Source organism: Anas platyrhynchos, chromosome 19 (genome assembly GCF_047663525.1).
Source record: "Anas platyrhynchos isolate ZD024472 breed Pekin duck chromosome 19, IASCAAS_PekinDuck_T2T, whole genome shotgun sequence".
Lineage (NCBI taxonomy): Eukaryota > Metazoa > Chordata > Aves > Anseriformes > Anatidae > Anas > Anas platyrhynchos.
In genome coordinates, this window is record NC_092605.1 from 13,086,215 (window position 1) to 13,101,768 (window position 15,554).

Here is a 15,554-nt window from a genome sequence, read left to right on the forward strand (position 1 = left end):
AATCTTGTTACCTCCTGGGCAAAGAGGCATGGTATTGAGTGGGTGTACCACATCCCTTATCACCCACAAGCCTCTGGGAAGGTTGAGAGGTACAATGGACTGTTAAAGACTATGTTACGAGCATTAGGTGCTGGGACGTGGAAACAATGGGATACAAATCTACCAGAAGCCACTTGGCTAGTTAACAATAGGGGGTCTGACAGACGTGCTGGTCCTGCCGAAACAAAACCCCTACACACTGTGAAAGGAGCTAAAGTTCCTGTAGCGCATGTAGGAAGGTGGATGGGGAAGGCAGTGTGGGTGGCTCCTGCCTCGGGAAAAGGCAAACCCACTCGTGGGATTGTCTTCGCCCAAGGACCAGGGTATACCTGGTGGGTCATGCAAAAGAATGGGGATATTAAGTGTGTGCCTCAAGGAGATTTGACATTGAGAGAAAACTAATCTGTAATCTAAGTTATATGTTGTAGGAAGATGCTGCAGGATCAACGACAGGTCAACGTTGCAAGGAGCCGGGCAGTGCAACAAGGACTTGAGCTAAGCTGGTGCTCGTGTCCAGACATCCAACTCCACCTGCCTTGAGTGGCCACTTTGGCAGATGAAGACCTAATCATCAACAGTTCTTATGAACGTTTTCCAAGAAAGACCTATGGAATGAGAAGATACACCTGCCTATTAATCCTGTCCTGTTAAATCCTTGTCCTGTTAAAGGACAAGGAATAATGATGAGAATGCTTGTATGCTAAAGTATGGGGATCTGAGTGTGACACAAATGTTATGGAATAAGGGGTGGAGGTTGTACTGGGTCTGGCTGGAATGTTAACTTTCCCAGCAGCAGCCCATACAGTGCCGTACTCTGTACTTGTAGCTGGAACAGCAGTGTTATCACACCAGTGTTGTGTCTACTGCTGAGCAGCAGTGGCACAGTATTGGGCCTTTCTCTAACCCTCCTAGGGGGTGGGCAAAAAGCGAGGAGAGAAACATCACTAGGGCAGCTGGCCTAAACCAATCAAAGGGATATTCCATACCATGTGATGTCACACTCAGCAATAAAAGGTGGAAACAGGAAGAGGAGGGGAGGGGTGGGCTCTCGTTGAGAAGATGTCGGTCCTCCTCTCGAACACTGGCTGCATGCGTTGAGGCCTTGCTTCAAGGACGTGGTCAATCATCGCTCATTTGTGGGAAGTAGAGAGTAATTTCTTTCCTCTGCACTTCCATATAGCTTTCATTTATTTTGTTTGTTTGTTTTCCTCCCTTCTTTTTATTTTCCCTTTTCCCCTCCCTTTCCCCTTTTCCTTTTTATTTCCCCTTAGTTAAATTGTTTAGTTCATGGTAGTCTTTATTTAATTATTATAATGATTTCCCTTTAATTAAATTATCCTTATCTCAACCCGTGAGTTGTTCTTTGCTTTACTTCTCCCCCTCCTCATCTAAAGGAGGGGGAGTGAGAGAGCAGTTGTGGGGTTTAGCTGCCCAGCACGGTAAAACCACCACAGATGGATCTAAGACACTACTTTGAGACAGCCAATGTCTAGAAGCCAGTGCAGAGGACAACGTCTCATCACACTAAGATGCATGTAATTCATGCCACAGCCTGACAAAGACTACTCGTATACTTGCTATTTGTCCAGTTTTCCCAACTGTTTCATATTATTGAATTGTACTTTGTCTTTTAGATAAGACAAATGTGAAAAAGAACTTCAGACTGGTTCTTGTGGCTTGTGTCAAACAAAATTCAAGCATAACTACCATGTTCCCTGCCTTCTACCTACACTCCAGGCTGCTCTTGTATGGTAAGTAGATAGTAAACTACACATACATGATCCTAAAGCCTCAGTTACCATACCTAGGAGTCATATAAAACAAAATAATTTTGCCTGATCCCTCCTTCACCTCCTTTTGCTACATCTAATATTATTCCTCCATGCCTGCATGACATGCTGGTTGACCACAGAAGTAAATACTCAGGAAGTGACAGCACTGTTAAGGCACTTACTGCATACCTAAGGCATGAAGACAGGTCATTTTCTCCAGTGTTCAGATCCTGCCTGTCCTGTACGAGTAATATTATTTTAGGTCTGGTATTTCCCAATGTGACCTGCATAACAGTTTGCATCAGACACATTGAACTATACCATAAAATTCAGACTGGAGGGGAGAGACAAGCCAATTGATATGGGATCTGTGCTTCCTCCCTCCTCAAACTCTTCCAACATCCTGTTCCAGATAAAATAAATACCATGAAGCTAGTCTGATCTTTTTTTTTTTTTTTTTCTTTTTTCATTTAGCTTAGGCAGTCAGACTTTTGCTGTATTCCTTACAGTACTTTTGCTGCTTGTTAGTATTTGCTAGATGTCATCAATGCTGCTATTACAAGCAGAAGTCCACACACAAACTTCATAGCAATACTTTATTGCCACTGCTGTGGTTTTTCATCCTGACTATCACCCTAGGTCAGTTATAGTCAAGCTTTCTCCATTCTTCTTGATCTCTCTACTGCTCCATCTAAAAGGTCTTTCTACATCTTTCAGGATACCTAAATATGTGTTTGTTCAGGTTCTTCAAACAAGTTTTCTAATCAACATATGTATACACGTGAATTCAACTACTATCAAACTATCATTTAATCACGTTAAATCATGCTAGAATAGCAGAAGTGAACCTCTGCAATACATTTAAAATCTGATAATCTAGAAGTTCAAATCAAACTTTCCAGTTCAAATTTTATTAAATTGAAATTAAAGCCTGAGTTTTGCAGCACACTAGTACAGTCTTCAAAAACACCCACACAACAGAAATAAAAATCCTGCACTGAGAAACCTGTTTATGGAAAAAGGTGATGCTTCTGCTTTCGAAAAATACCCAAGCCCAAACAGTGCTTCCCCTAAAATTGATTCGACGAGTCCACACAAGTGGTTACAACTTGCAGCAGAATAAGGACTACACAATACTTTGAGAGTGATTTTTTTTTAAACCATAGCTAACCAGGTAAGTAGAACAGAGAAAATGGATACTGACCCTCTCCTTTCTCCCCCCCGAGACATTCTCAAAAAGAATTACAAGTTCTTGCAAAGACTCTGAGGTGGCACTTCCAGGTGTTTACTAAGGTTCACTCCATATATATTTAGGCGCAAAAATACTAAAGTACAAGTAGCCACTGGTTAATACTGCTTCTGTTCCTGTACTAATTAATGTTTAAAATATTGCTTCTTTACTTGATCAACCACTCTGACTGAGAATAAGAAGTAATCCTTTCAGTTAAGGCCTTGCATATTTTCTTAGATGGAGAAATAAAGTCATCATATACCGTGAAACTTTGAAAAAAAAAAAAAAAAGTTTTACATTCAGACAGACTGAAGCAAAAGGCACAAATCACCAGATGTCATGCTTGGACAGGGGAAATCATGACACATAAATGGTATTGCAAAATAAATCAAGGATACAGAAATATTTCTACACAAAGAGCAAGAAATACCCTAATAAAGCCCAAATCTTCATATATAAAAAGCCTGAAAGCATCACTTTTTCATGAAAAACAGCAAACCCCTTCACAACATTGTATAAAATTGATTTTTGGCATGGAGGAAAGGGTTAAAAAAAATCAAGCTTTAATGATGAAATACTGTCCTTTAACAAAACAAAAGATCTAATATGACTATTTCACCATAGAAAACTAGCTTCTTGGCAGTAAAACTTCAGCCCGGTCCATTTAGAAAAATATGTTTACTTGGAGCAATGAATTCTATTGTTGGTGTAAAAGCAGACAACAATTAATTCTGATGCCAGCACAGGAATCTTTGTGTAGTCAGAAAGAAAATCAGGGCACGGGCTTCTGCCTGTAATGAGGAAATCTGCAGGTGCACTACAGAAACAGCATTCCCTTTGTGGAGAAATACAATGTGTTTTTGACTTCCAATTTTATGGAAGATTTGAAAGCTTGTATTTTCTTATAAAAAGCCATTCTACTCAATGATTCTTAATACCAAAACAATTTTCAAGTTTCTCTTAAAAAAAATAAATGTGCAAGGACAGGTCTGAGAAAAGAAAACAGTATGTTCGTGTTACCTGATCTTTATAGAGTAAGCATCATTCCTCAGTGAATAAAACACAGCTCCATCATTTCAAGGACAGACTGCACTTGCGTTGTCTGGAAAGACCTTGTGTAAAAGCTTTTTTTTTTTTAAGAATGAAAAAATGAGTCATTTACATCATCAAACTCTTCTTTCTACATGGTGCACACCTGTAAAACAGATCAAGATATTAGTAACAGTAATTAACTGAATGCCACTTTCATTCAGGTACTTCAATTATAAGAAGCTCAGAATAAATAATACTTTTTACTTCATTTTCAGCCTGAAGCTCTCATTGATTACCTACCTTTAGAATGCCACAAAAAGTAATATTTCATGAACTGAGATAAGAAAACATACATATGTCAAAGATGTAAGCATCACCAAATCAGGCTAAGCAAGCCAGAACAACATGGGATCTATAAAGATTAATCACCAATACTTCCAGCCACATTTTACCACTAGAAGCAGTGTTTGTGACATTCCTACAGAGCTCACAGATCTGTAAGAAAAGGTGAGGTAAGGAACAGTCTGTCTGTCTTCACTTCAAGTCAATGATGTCCTCATCACATAAAGAAGTCAGATGGAATGGATAGCTAGATGGTGAGCTCTCCTTTCTGTTTGCTACAGTATCAGGATCTGAACTAGTGGAAAGATGATGACTCTCAGAAAAGCTTTCAAAAGAGGCTGAGATTATTCTGCAAAGATGAAGACAAAAGTTACTGATACACAGGTAAGGGCAAGCAGGGTCAGTGGCTATTTCTGCATACAATCAAGTTATCCTAAAGGCAGAGACAAACCATTAAAACTGAATTTCTCTCTGTTTTACTCTGCTTCTACACCAGGCTAGCACTGAACCAGAGCCTTGATAACAACTCATATTAAAACAGAGATTACATACATCAGATTATTGCCCAAAGGTAATGTTAATGAATGTTTCCCTCCATATAATTTTCCAATAGTGGAATAAATATAATAAAGTTTTACATTGCAGTGGATTGAAAAAAAATAATTTCAGTCTACTGTATCTTGGATGAATTCTGCTGCTACTTATCACAAATGCAGGTTATAAAAACAATGAAAAAACCACAATGGCAGGGGATCTGGTAAGCAGATACAAACAGACATATGCAATAGTGTTTCTTTACAAAATTTATTTTGGAGATAATGAGACACAAGGATATGAAGAAAATAGCAAGTGAGTCTGCACAGTGCAGATGCTGTAGGCCTGATGACTATCTCAACTGCACCAGGTCCCCACAAAGTCCCATTTAGTCTTGCTTTGCTCATAACATATCTTTAGCAAGAGGTATAACCATTTCAGTACTGATAGTATTCAGATACTGTAATACACATTAGGATGAAATTCTCAGTAGTATACAAGGGCCTCAGTCAGTCTATACCGAACTAAGATTAGAGTAAAAAGGTTGAGAAACAATCAATTCCCAAAATACTTACAGTCTAACTTAGGTTATTTTCTAAAGCCCATACATTTACCTGTCACTACTAGTTGATCTTAGCGCTTCCTGCTTGGGATCTGACTGTCTTCGAGGAGCCTTTTTTTGCTTCTGTGCACCTTCTGTCTTGGGAATAGGTTCATCCAAAAGGCCTCAATAAAGGAATAAAAGTCTTAATACTCTCAAAAGGAAATAAAACATTCACAAAAAACATTGTGATCTCTCTTGATGGTTTTCATTACTAACTAAAAAGTTCCTAGCTGGCTTAGAATATGGTTACAATAGAATCATCATAGAATGGCTTGTGTTAGAAGGGATCTTAAAGATCATCTAACTCCAACCCCCCCCTGCCATAGATAGGGATGCCACCCACTAGATCAGGTTGGCCAAAGCCCCATCCAGCCTTGCCTTGAACACCTCCAGGTATGGGGCATCGACTTCTCTTGGTAACATGTTCCAGTACCTCACTACCCTTACAGTGAAGCATTTCCTCCTAGTCTAATCTAAACCTATCTTCTTTTAGTTTAAGACCACTTCCCACATTCTATCGTTATCTACCCGAGTAAAGAGTCCTTCTCCATTTTTTACAAGACTCCTTTAATTATTGAAAGGTCACAGTGAGGTCCTCCCTGTAACCTTCTCTCCTCCAGGCTGAACAGTCGCAGCTCTCTCAGCCTTTCTTCATAGGAGAGGTGCTCCAGTCCTCTGATCATCTTTGTAGCCCCTCCTCTGTACTCGCACTAACAGGTCCAAATCTTTCTTGTGCTGGGGGTCCAGACCTGGATGCAGTACTCCAAGTGAGGCCTCAGAAGGGCGGAGTAGAGGGGCGACAATAATCCCCTCCCTTAACTGGCTGGCCACTCCTCTGTTGATGCAGCCCAGGATGCAGTTGGCCTTTTGGCCTGCAAGTGCACGCTGCTGGTTCATGTCAAGCCTTTTGTCCACCAGAACTCCCAAGTCCTCCTCTGCAGGTTTGCTCTCAATGCGTGCTTCTCCTAGCCTGTCCTCATATCTGGGATTTCCCTGACCTAGGTGCAGCACCTTGCACTTGGACTTGTTGAACCTCATTAGGTTCACGTGGGCCCACTACTCCAGCCTGGAACTTCACCTGAAATGCAGAAGGAAAAAAGAACGTTAACACTTTCATACCAGTATCAGTTCTAAATACTTCCAATGAAAAGTTATACAGAAAAGTTATAAACATTATGTGGGGTGCTTTTTAACCCAAGTAACAAAGATCTTCCTTGTACTGTATCTTTCACTATAAATAGGCTAGGAGGAGGAAGAAAAACATCCACATTTTGCAGACTGACAACTTGGCTTACTGAGAAAAAGCATATTGCCTGTCTTAAAAACTGAAATTCAGATTCCTTTCTCTTTTCCTCTTCTGTCAACAGTGCAGCAGCAGATTTAAATACATCTAAATGAACAAGATCTACATACATCTTGCATTATCTAGTTGGTGTTCCTTTGTTTCTCTATTATTTATCCCTGTAGATCGATTGTTCACAGATCATGTTACACCAAATTTACTGTGCATTTATTAACTTTAAATTTATTCACTCTTTTGAGACTAGAAATACTTCTTGCCTTTAGTTTTCATTAGTTTAATTAGCTATCATAAATTAATTAGCTGTTCATAAATTAAAGGAATGGCATATGTGAAGTCTGAAAGTTTTCCCACAATTTTATACCTCTTCTTGCTTTATAGTCTTGGCCATATTGCCAAAGGCTCATTACGGTAGTGAAGCTTAATTCTTCCCCTCCTACAGACATGATTTCTTCAAAACAGTGCTGCTGTGCATTCAGAAGAGATACTATGGGGCAAAAGCTCAGCCAGGTGTTTCAGATCTCTGGATAAGGTTTCCATCTTCCAGACTCTCAGCCATGAAAACAAAATCTTTTAACTGATTGATTTCATTTTAGTAAGATAATAATCAAAGCTTCAAGCAGCCTGGAAACCATGTTACCTTCTCAAGAAGAAAGAGAACATTCTGGTATTTCATAAGCCGTCAGTGCTTGAGGAGAACTTGAACTCATTTCCTTAGAACTGCTATGAGATGATCGCCTTACTGCAGCAGTAGCTTTCAAATAAATATCTGACTGAAATCACAAAGAACTCATCATTAGTACAGCAAAACTTTCTTAAACACTTGATGAAGAAGAGCTTAAATGTTTGTCCACTATGTTCTATTGCCACTGTTGGTGTATTGCTGCTAAGTTAACTACAGCTGGCCACAGAAAGGCTATCTCACTGTAAATGGCTCCAAGAAAATGGCTCCATCTCCAGAAAGTGTAGGAAGATTAGATATTAAACCTTTTAAGGTAACTATAACCAACCTGGGTGTACCAACGAGAATTAAACAATACCCCCTGTCTGAGGAAGGCAGACAAGGGTTAAAACCTGAAATTCAAAGGTTATTACAACAAGGGTTGCTAGAACCTTGTATGTCCCCATTTAATACTCCAATATTACCAGTGAAAAAGAAAGATGGCAAATATAGATTGGTACACGATCTAAGAGAAATTAATAAGAGAACCGTGACCAGATTTCCTGTTGTGGCAAATCCCCATACCCTATTAGGTCAATTGCACCCAGATGATCAGTGGTATAGCGTAGTGGATTTAAAGGATGCATTTTGGGCATGTCCTCTGGAGGAAGGTAGTAGGGATTATTTTGCCTTTGAATGTGAAGACCCAGATACCCACCGAAAGCAGCAGTTACGGTGGACTGTCCTTCCTCAAGGATTCACTGAATCACCTAATTTATTTGGACAAGCCCTGGAGCAAATTTTACAAAACTACAATAAGCCACCAGGAGTAACATTAGTACAGTATGTAGATGATTTGTTATTAGCAGGGAGAGACGAAGATACTGTTAGGCAGGCCAGCATACAGCTGTTGAATTTTCTTAGCTTGCAGGGACTGAAAGTCTCGAAATCGAAGCTGCAGTTTGTAGAACAAGAGGTAAAATACTTGGGCCACCGACTAAGTGAGGGAACTAAGAAATTAGACCCAGACAGAATCAGTGGGATATTGGCTTTAACGACCCCACGAACTAAGAGGCAGGTACAACAACTATTAGGGTTGACTGGCTATTGTAGACAATGGATTGAAGATTACAGCGGCAAAGTTAAATTTCTTTATAAAAAATTGACTAAGGATGGGTTGCTAAAATGGACCAAAGAAGATGAAAAACAATTAGAAAAATTAAAAGAAGAATTAGCACGCCCTCCGGTGTTGAGTCTTCCGGATTTGAGGAGGCCGTTTTTCTTATTTGTTAACAGCAAAAAGCAGAAAAATGGATCACAGATGCTAGGTTACTAAAATATGAAGGAATTTTAATTTCCTCCTCAAAACTAACATTAACAACAACTTCCCTGCAAAATCCTGCTCAGTTTCTTTATGAGGAACCGAACTAGCCCTTAGAACATGATTGCCTCCAAAATATAGAAGAGCAAACAAAATTGAGACCTGATTTGGAGGAAGAAGAGTTACTTATAGGTGTGAGGAATGTTTTAACAATTTGTGTCCATAAAGAACAATTCTGTTTGAATCCTGTCTGCCTCTGGGTCCTGCACTGGCAATTTAATTCTTGAACCACAGATGCAGTGTGTCCCAGTCTCCCCCTCATTCTAGTCAATTTATCACGTCTTCAGAAAACACTCCTTAAATTTATGAACCTGTTTGCTTTTGTTATTCTGGACTTCTATTTCTAACAGTTACAGCCTTTTTTCCTGTCTTCTTCGAGATTAACTTAACACTGCTATAGATGTGTTTGTGAATGGCTGGGGAAGAATGTTTTAATTACTCGTGAAGCGTCAAATAAGAAAGCTGTTTGTGTTTGATGTCTGGGAGTTTCAGAACAACTGATAACAACTCGTGACTGTTATGGGATACTCTGTGGATCTTTGGTATCTGGCCAGGGGGCCAAGAGATTAAGAGGAAGGAAAAAGAAGCTGAAGGACGGTTGGGAGACAAGACCTGCAGAAAGTGTTCTATAAACTTGGAATTGTGCCGAGTGAGTACAAAGGTGAGAGGAAGACTACGAGCCTTCAGCATGAAAGACCCCTAGAGACCCCCAGAGGAGACTGATGCGCATGCTCCAGTAGGAGGGACTGGACCCCAGAAGCTAATTATAATAATCTATTTTTTTTAGAAGTAGTAATGAATATGTATTAGTCTAGGAGCATAAAAATCAGCTGCTTGATGTAACTGGTGTGCGTCCTGGTGGAGTGGAGACTCCCGGTGCACCCAGCGCTGTTTGCTTACCTCTATTCCTTTATATTTTTTTAATAAATCCTATTTTTTTATTTAATCCTAATTAGAATCCTGAGCCATTTATAACAATTTGGGGGCTCGTCCGGGATGGCTATAGTTCCTGAATTCTGATTTAATCTAGGAGAGGCGCCTCACCATTTGGTGGCTCCTGTTTGAGTCAGATTGGGACTAATGCCATCCTGAACCTGAATAAAGGTAAGCAAAGAATTTGATTTTTTTTTGAGCTTCCTTGCCGGCTGTTTTTTGCCCATAATTCTGTGCGCGAAGATCTGGACGAAGACGACAGAGTCGTTTGGATACCGTTCGTTTGGATTCCGGTGTCTGGGATCAAACCGGATGAAGACGACAGTCGTTTGGATACCGTCTGGTTCGATCCCAGACGAAGACAGCAGAGACGCTTGTGGATACCGTCCGATTGGATTCTGGACAAAGACGACTGATTCGTAAGATACCGTCCGGTTGGCTAAAGGTGCGGTTGCCAGTTTTTGTGTGTGAGAGTGTAACTGAGACTTCTAAAGTCAGCATGGAGGTCTTTTTGTTTTCTCACTGGTTCTAATCTCCTGTCGGGGGGGCTGGGCTGGTGAAGAGAGGGATACGTGGGTGGGTGATAGGTCCTAAACCCCCTGCAAGACACTCTCACTAGGGGCAACCAAGGGCTGTGGGAATTGCCACTAGTAAAATTCCCCAATGGGTCAGATAAAATTGAAGACCAAGGACCAGAAAGGGAGCGAATTACCAGATATATGACCAAAAAGTCCATTATGAATAATGATTAGAAATTGGAACAATAGGGGCCCCAGAAAATTAAAGAGTAAATTAAAAATGATCCAGTATTATATGATAGAATGACCAAAAGAACCCTTAAGACCCCCTGTATTTTGATCCATGGAGGACGGGGTCTGTCAGGCTTTGAACATTAATAGTAGAATACCCGTGGATCTAGAAAAGAGCAAGCTGAAACATTGGAATTAGAAATTAGAGAGCAATTGATTAAGAATGAATATGTGCTACTGTGCTGTGCTGCGCTTATACCTCCAGATAACAGGAGCCTCTCGGGCCCCGAGAACCAGATCGAAAACAACCTCATGGTTCAGACTTTAACCAAGGGGTCTAAAATAAGGAGGAGTGTTCACAAAGGGACAGGTTATGCATATGTATAGGAATGTTCATGTATATGTAACTTTTTACTAAAGCAATTTGCCACATTAGGCGTGTACGACTTTGGTGGGACTACCCGCCCCATGCCGCCCAGAACTGAGTAAACATACCTACTTTACAATCTTACTGATTGTGGAGTCAGCTTTCTGTGAGTCATTTTGGTGAGCCAGGCAGGAGACACTCTGCTCGGCTCCAGGATCGGCTGCAGCGCAGACGCCCCTAGGTGCACCCTGAATGTTTTGCTCGGAGGGGACTCCACTCTCAGCTGCTCACCGCAGGAGCAAAGATCTCCTAAAACTGCAGACAAACGGTATGTTTTCGGCTGCTGGAGGGATACTAACTGGAGTGTTAATAATTGTATGTGCTTTTATGTATGTATTTTGTGTTGAAAGTATTTGTGTAAATGTAAGGGTTTGAAACAAAGTGTTACAAGTCACTTCACGAAGAACACAGTCAGAGACAATACTTGTTTGGTTGGTTATCATTCTAAATTATATTCCTGTGGTATGAATGAGATGTGCTGGAGGCCTCTGTGTGCGATGGTGCTGTGTGAGTGAGACGCAGCGTTGCTGCAAAGCGAGTGCAGAGTTCCGATCTGTTGTTCCGTACTCTCCGCAAGGGGAGTGGGCAGAGATGAACGAAGTGCTTGACAGACTGAAAAGAAGTGCTGTTTTATCCAAGTTTTGAGTGGTGGTGCCTAATATATGGGCCTGGTGTATCTTGTGTATCTTGTGTATCCTATTTTTGCTCTTAAATGTTTTGACTGTGACAAGAAAAAGGCAGGAGCATGATATGACATGCTTCCTGCAACATATGAGGCCTGCACAGGCCGAGACCTGGACTTGCTGAGACCTGAACAGGCCGAGAGACCGGAGCGGCGCCGAGAGACCTGAGACACTACGGAGGGACTACCGCTGGAAGGCAGAGAGCCCTGAGAGATGCTGCAGAGCCACGGACGGCTCTGAGAGACACAGAATAGACCTGACAGAAGCTGCAAAACGCAGGGAAATTGAAGTAATTGCGGGACATCCGAGATCGAGTTGCTACGGGAGACCAGAGGCGTCAGTGGACACCGGCAGCCGACCCTCACCGTGTGGCGAGTCGGCACAGAGCAGAGGGGCGGACATCAGGACCCTGCAGCCTGTCTGACATAACCATGGAGGCAGCGGCAGCAGTGGCTGTGCTGCTTCACTCTAGCATTCTTTTTATAAAAGGTTTATCTTGCAATGCAAAAAAGACTATTAGTCCCCAGATCGGTGTTATAACTATTACTAATGACGACTTAGCTCTATTGCAGGGCAGGAGTGCAGAGACGCAGATTACACTGCCAAATGACCACCGGCAGGCTCTTTCACAAACCTAAGGTTGCAGCTGGCACTGCCTGCAGCCGTATAGCAGACGTTACACTCTCTTTCCTAACTAGTAATCATGTGTCTCATCCATTTGTGGTGAATGGTCAGTGGCAAAAAGAAAAGGAGGATGCCACTGACACTAACAGCATGGGTAATAGGAGTAGTATAAGTGACACAGGTGACGGTGCGGGGAGCTCTGCCTGCTGCTCGCCTTCGCCTGACTGTGCACTGCTGCCAATGGTGCTAGAGCAAAATGTGAAGACTGCTCAGATGGCAGTGATGAGAGTGCTTGTGTGAAGAAGATGTGTGAAGAAGATGTGTGCTGAATCTGACTTTGTGTGCAACAGTGGTCAGTGTGTGCCAAAGAGATGGCAGTGTGATGGGGATCCGGAATGTGAAGATGGGTCTGACGAAAGTGCTGAGCTGTGTCATATGAGAACATGCCAGGTAAATGAAATCAGCTGTGGTCAGCTGTGGTCCTCAGTCGACCCAGTGTATCCCAGTGTCGTGGAAATGTGATGGTGAAAGAGACTGTGACAGTGGAGAAGATGAAGAGAATTGTGGCAATGTGACTCGTAGTGCAGCAGAGTTCACATGCAGTAGTGGACAATGTATTTCCAAAAGCTTTGTCTGCAATGGTCAAGGTGACTGCTCCGACCACTCGGATGAATCTTTGGAGCAGTGTGGCTGCCAGCCTGCACCTCCGGTGAAGTATTCTGTGAGTGAGGTGCAGTGCGGTTCAGGTGAATGTATCTACAAGAAGTGGTGATGTGACAGAGATCCTTATTGCAAGGATGGAAGTGATGAAATTAACTGCCCTTCCTGGACCATTTCAGATGTGAAGATGTGAACAGTGTCCATGGGAGTAAGGCAGTGCAGTGGTGTGAGAGACTGTCTGGATGGCACTGATGAAGCAAACTGTAACAATGTTATTCAGTGCTCTGGACCTGGCAAATTCAAGTGCAGAAGTGGAGAATGCATAGATATCAATAAAGTGTGTAACCAGCAGAGAGACTGCAAGGACTGGGGTGATGAGCCCCTGAAGGAATGCAACATAAATGAATGTGACTGTCCAGCTGGGAAACTGTGGAGATAGTGATGAATGCCAAAACCCTGGTATCTGTAATCAAATCTGTATTAACCTGAAAGGCTATCAGGTGAATCCTGCTACAGGAACCTGGAAAGGGCCATACGGCAAAGCAAATTAGATAACTGTTATTTAACTTGTCAGAAGATAAAAAAGAAAGTGTTTCAACAAGCAGCCACGGGAGGGAAGAATCACTGAACCCTCGATGTGAGGGACTGTACCTTGTTTTACTGACTACTGAAACAGCTGTGAGAACTGCAGAAAGGGACCCATGCATCCAGAATAAAAGGACCAGTAACTACTGAAACTTGGAGGGTTGAGTCCGTTCCTGGGAAACTGAAACTCAAGCTAAGGAAGAACCAATATTCTGGCAACGAGGCTCTGCATGAATTAAGGATGCCAAATAAAGGGGACAAGCCTGAAGGGAGGAAAGGGAGAAGGCAAGACCGGGGAAGGACTCTCCACTGTGGTGTGTATGGTCTACTGAGGGAGGCAACCCCTATGGGTATTGACTGCCGAGTGAGAGGGCCTCGACTGGACTTCTCCCACACTAAGGTCAGGTTGTCCTGAGAAAATAACATAAGAACCTTTTTTTTTAACCTATATAAAATTGTGATTCGTTTTCCAGGAGCTGGATCACCCTGAGCCATTTATAACATAGGGGAACAGATATATGTAGATGGTTCTTCACGAATAGTGGAAGGGAAACGGAAATCGGGGTACGCATTAGTGAATGGGAAAACTTTTGAAATAATTGAATCCGGACCTTTAAGTCCAAGTTGGTCTGCCCAGGCTTGTGAATTATATGCTGTACTACGGGCCTTAAGACTGTTAAAGGGCAAAAGTGGCACAATATATACAGATTCAAAATATGCATACGGGGTATTACATACATTTGGTAAAATATGGGAAGAGTGAGGGCTCATTAATTCACAGGGAAAGGGATTAGTACACCAAGAACTGATTACCCAAGTCTTACAGGCTATCAGAGGACCTAAAGAAATTGCTGTAGTACATGTTAAAGGACACCAGCGAGGCCTCACCCCTCAGATCAGAGGGAATAATTTGGCAGACCAGGAGGCTAAAAGAGCGGCACTAATGACCGTGCAAATTATAAAAACAAGGGAAGACTGCTCAGACTGCAGGAATGATTCAATGAAATTTCCATGCTATGATTATGAATGGGGGGACAGGAAGAAATATACACATTGTTACCATCATAGGCCAATTTATACTCTGCTTAGCTTCACATTACAAGAAAAAAGCAAAATGATTCAAATGGGGATAAAAGAAACAGATAAAGGCAAATGGGTGCTGCCTGATGGACGGGGAATGCTTTCAAAATCCGCAGCTCTGAGGGTATTACAAAGGTTTCACGAAAACACCCACTGGGGAACTCAAGCATTGGTGGATCAAGTTGCAATAAAGTATATGTGTATTGGAATTTATAATATAGCAAAACGAATTGTAAATGATTGTTTAACTTGCAGAAAGGTAAACGCCCAACACTTGAGAAAAAAAGTATTGGGAGGTCGGGAATTGGCTCACCGACCTTTTACTAAAATTCAATTGGACTTTACAGACCTCCCAAAAACAGGGAGGTACAAATATCTATTAGTGATTGTAGATCATCTTACACATTTTGTGGAAGCTTTTCCGACAGCAAGGGCCACGGCTCAAACCGTGGTAAAAATACTACTTGAGAATATTATTCCTAGATATGGAATTGTAGAAACAATTGACTCTGACCGAGGCCCTCATTTTGTCTCCAAAGTGTCTCGAGAGACCATGAAAGCTCTAGGAACAAGCTGGGAATACCACACTCCGTGGCATCCCCAAAGTTCTGGAAAGGTAGAGCGAATGAATGGTGAAATTAAAAAACAACTAACTAAACTAATGCTGGAAACAAAAGCCTCTTGGGTAAAATGTTTACCTCTTGCGCTGTTAAACATACAGACACAGCCCAGGAGTGATGTAGGAATTTCTCCTTTTGAAATGTTATATGGTATGCCCTATGACTTGGAATTGCCACTTGATCACCCTCAGTTACAGGATGCCCAGTTAAGACCTTATTTAATACAACTCACGAACCGACAGAGGGAGCTCCGAGTGAAAGGTTTGGTAGCACAACGCCCTCCGTTACACATAGCAA

General features: G+C 41.8%; 1 long non-coding RNA gene across 1 annotated transcript; it reads right to left on the reverse strand.

Annotated features, from left to right (window-relative positions):
* Positions 1-1,276: 1,276 nt before the first annotated feature.
* Positions 1,277-9,336, reverse strand: LOC139999074 (uncharacterized). The gene is made up of 2 exons (XR_011804107.1): positions 7,495-9,336; positions 1,277-6,632 (listed from the first exon to the last, which is right to left on the reverse strand). It is a non-coding gene; the product is annotated as an uncharacterized lncRNA (long non-coding RNA).
* Positions 9,337-15,554: the final 6,218 nt, after the last annotated feature.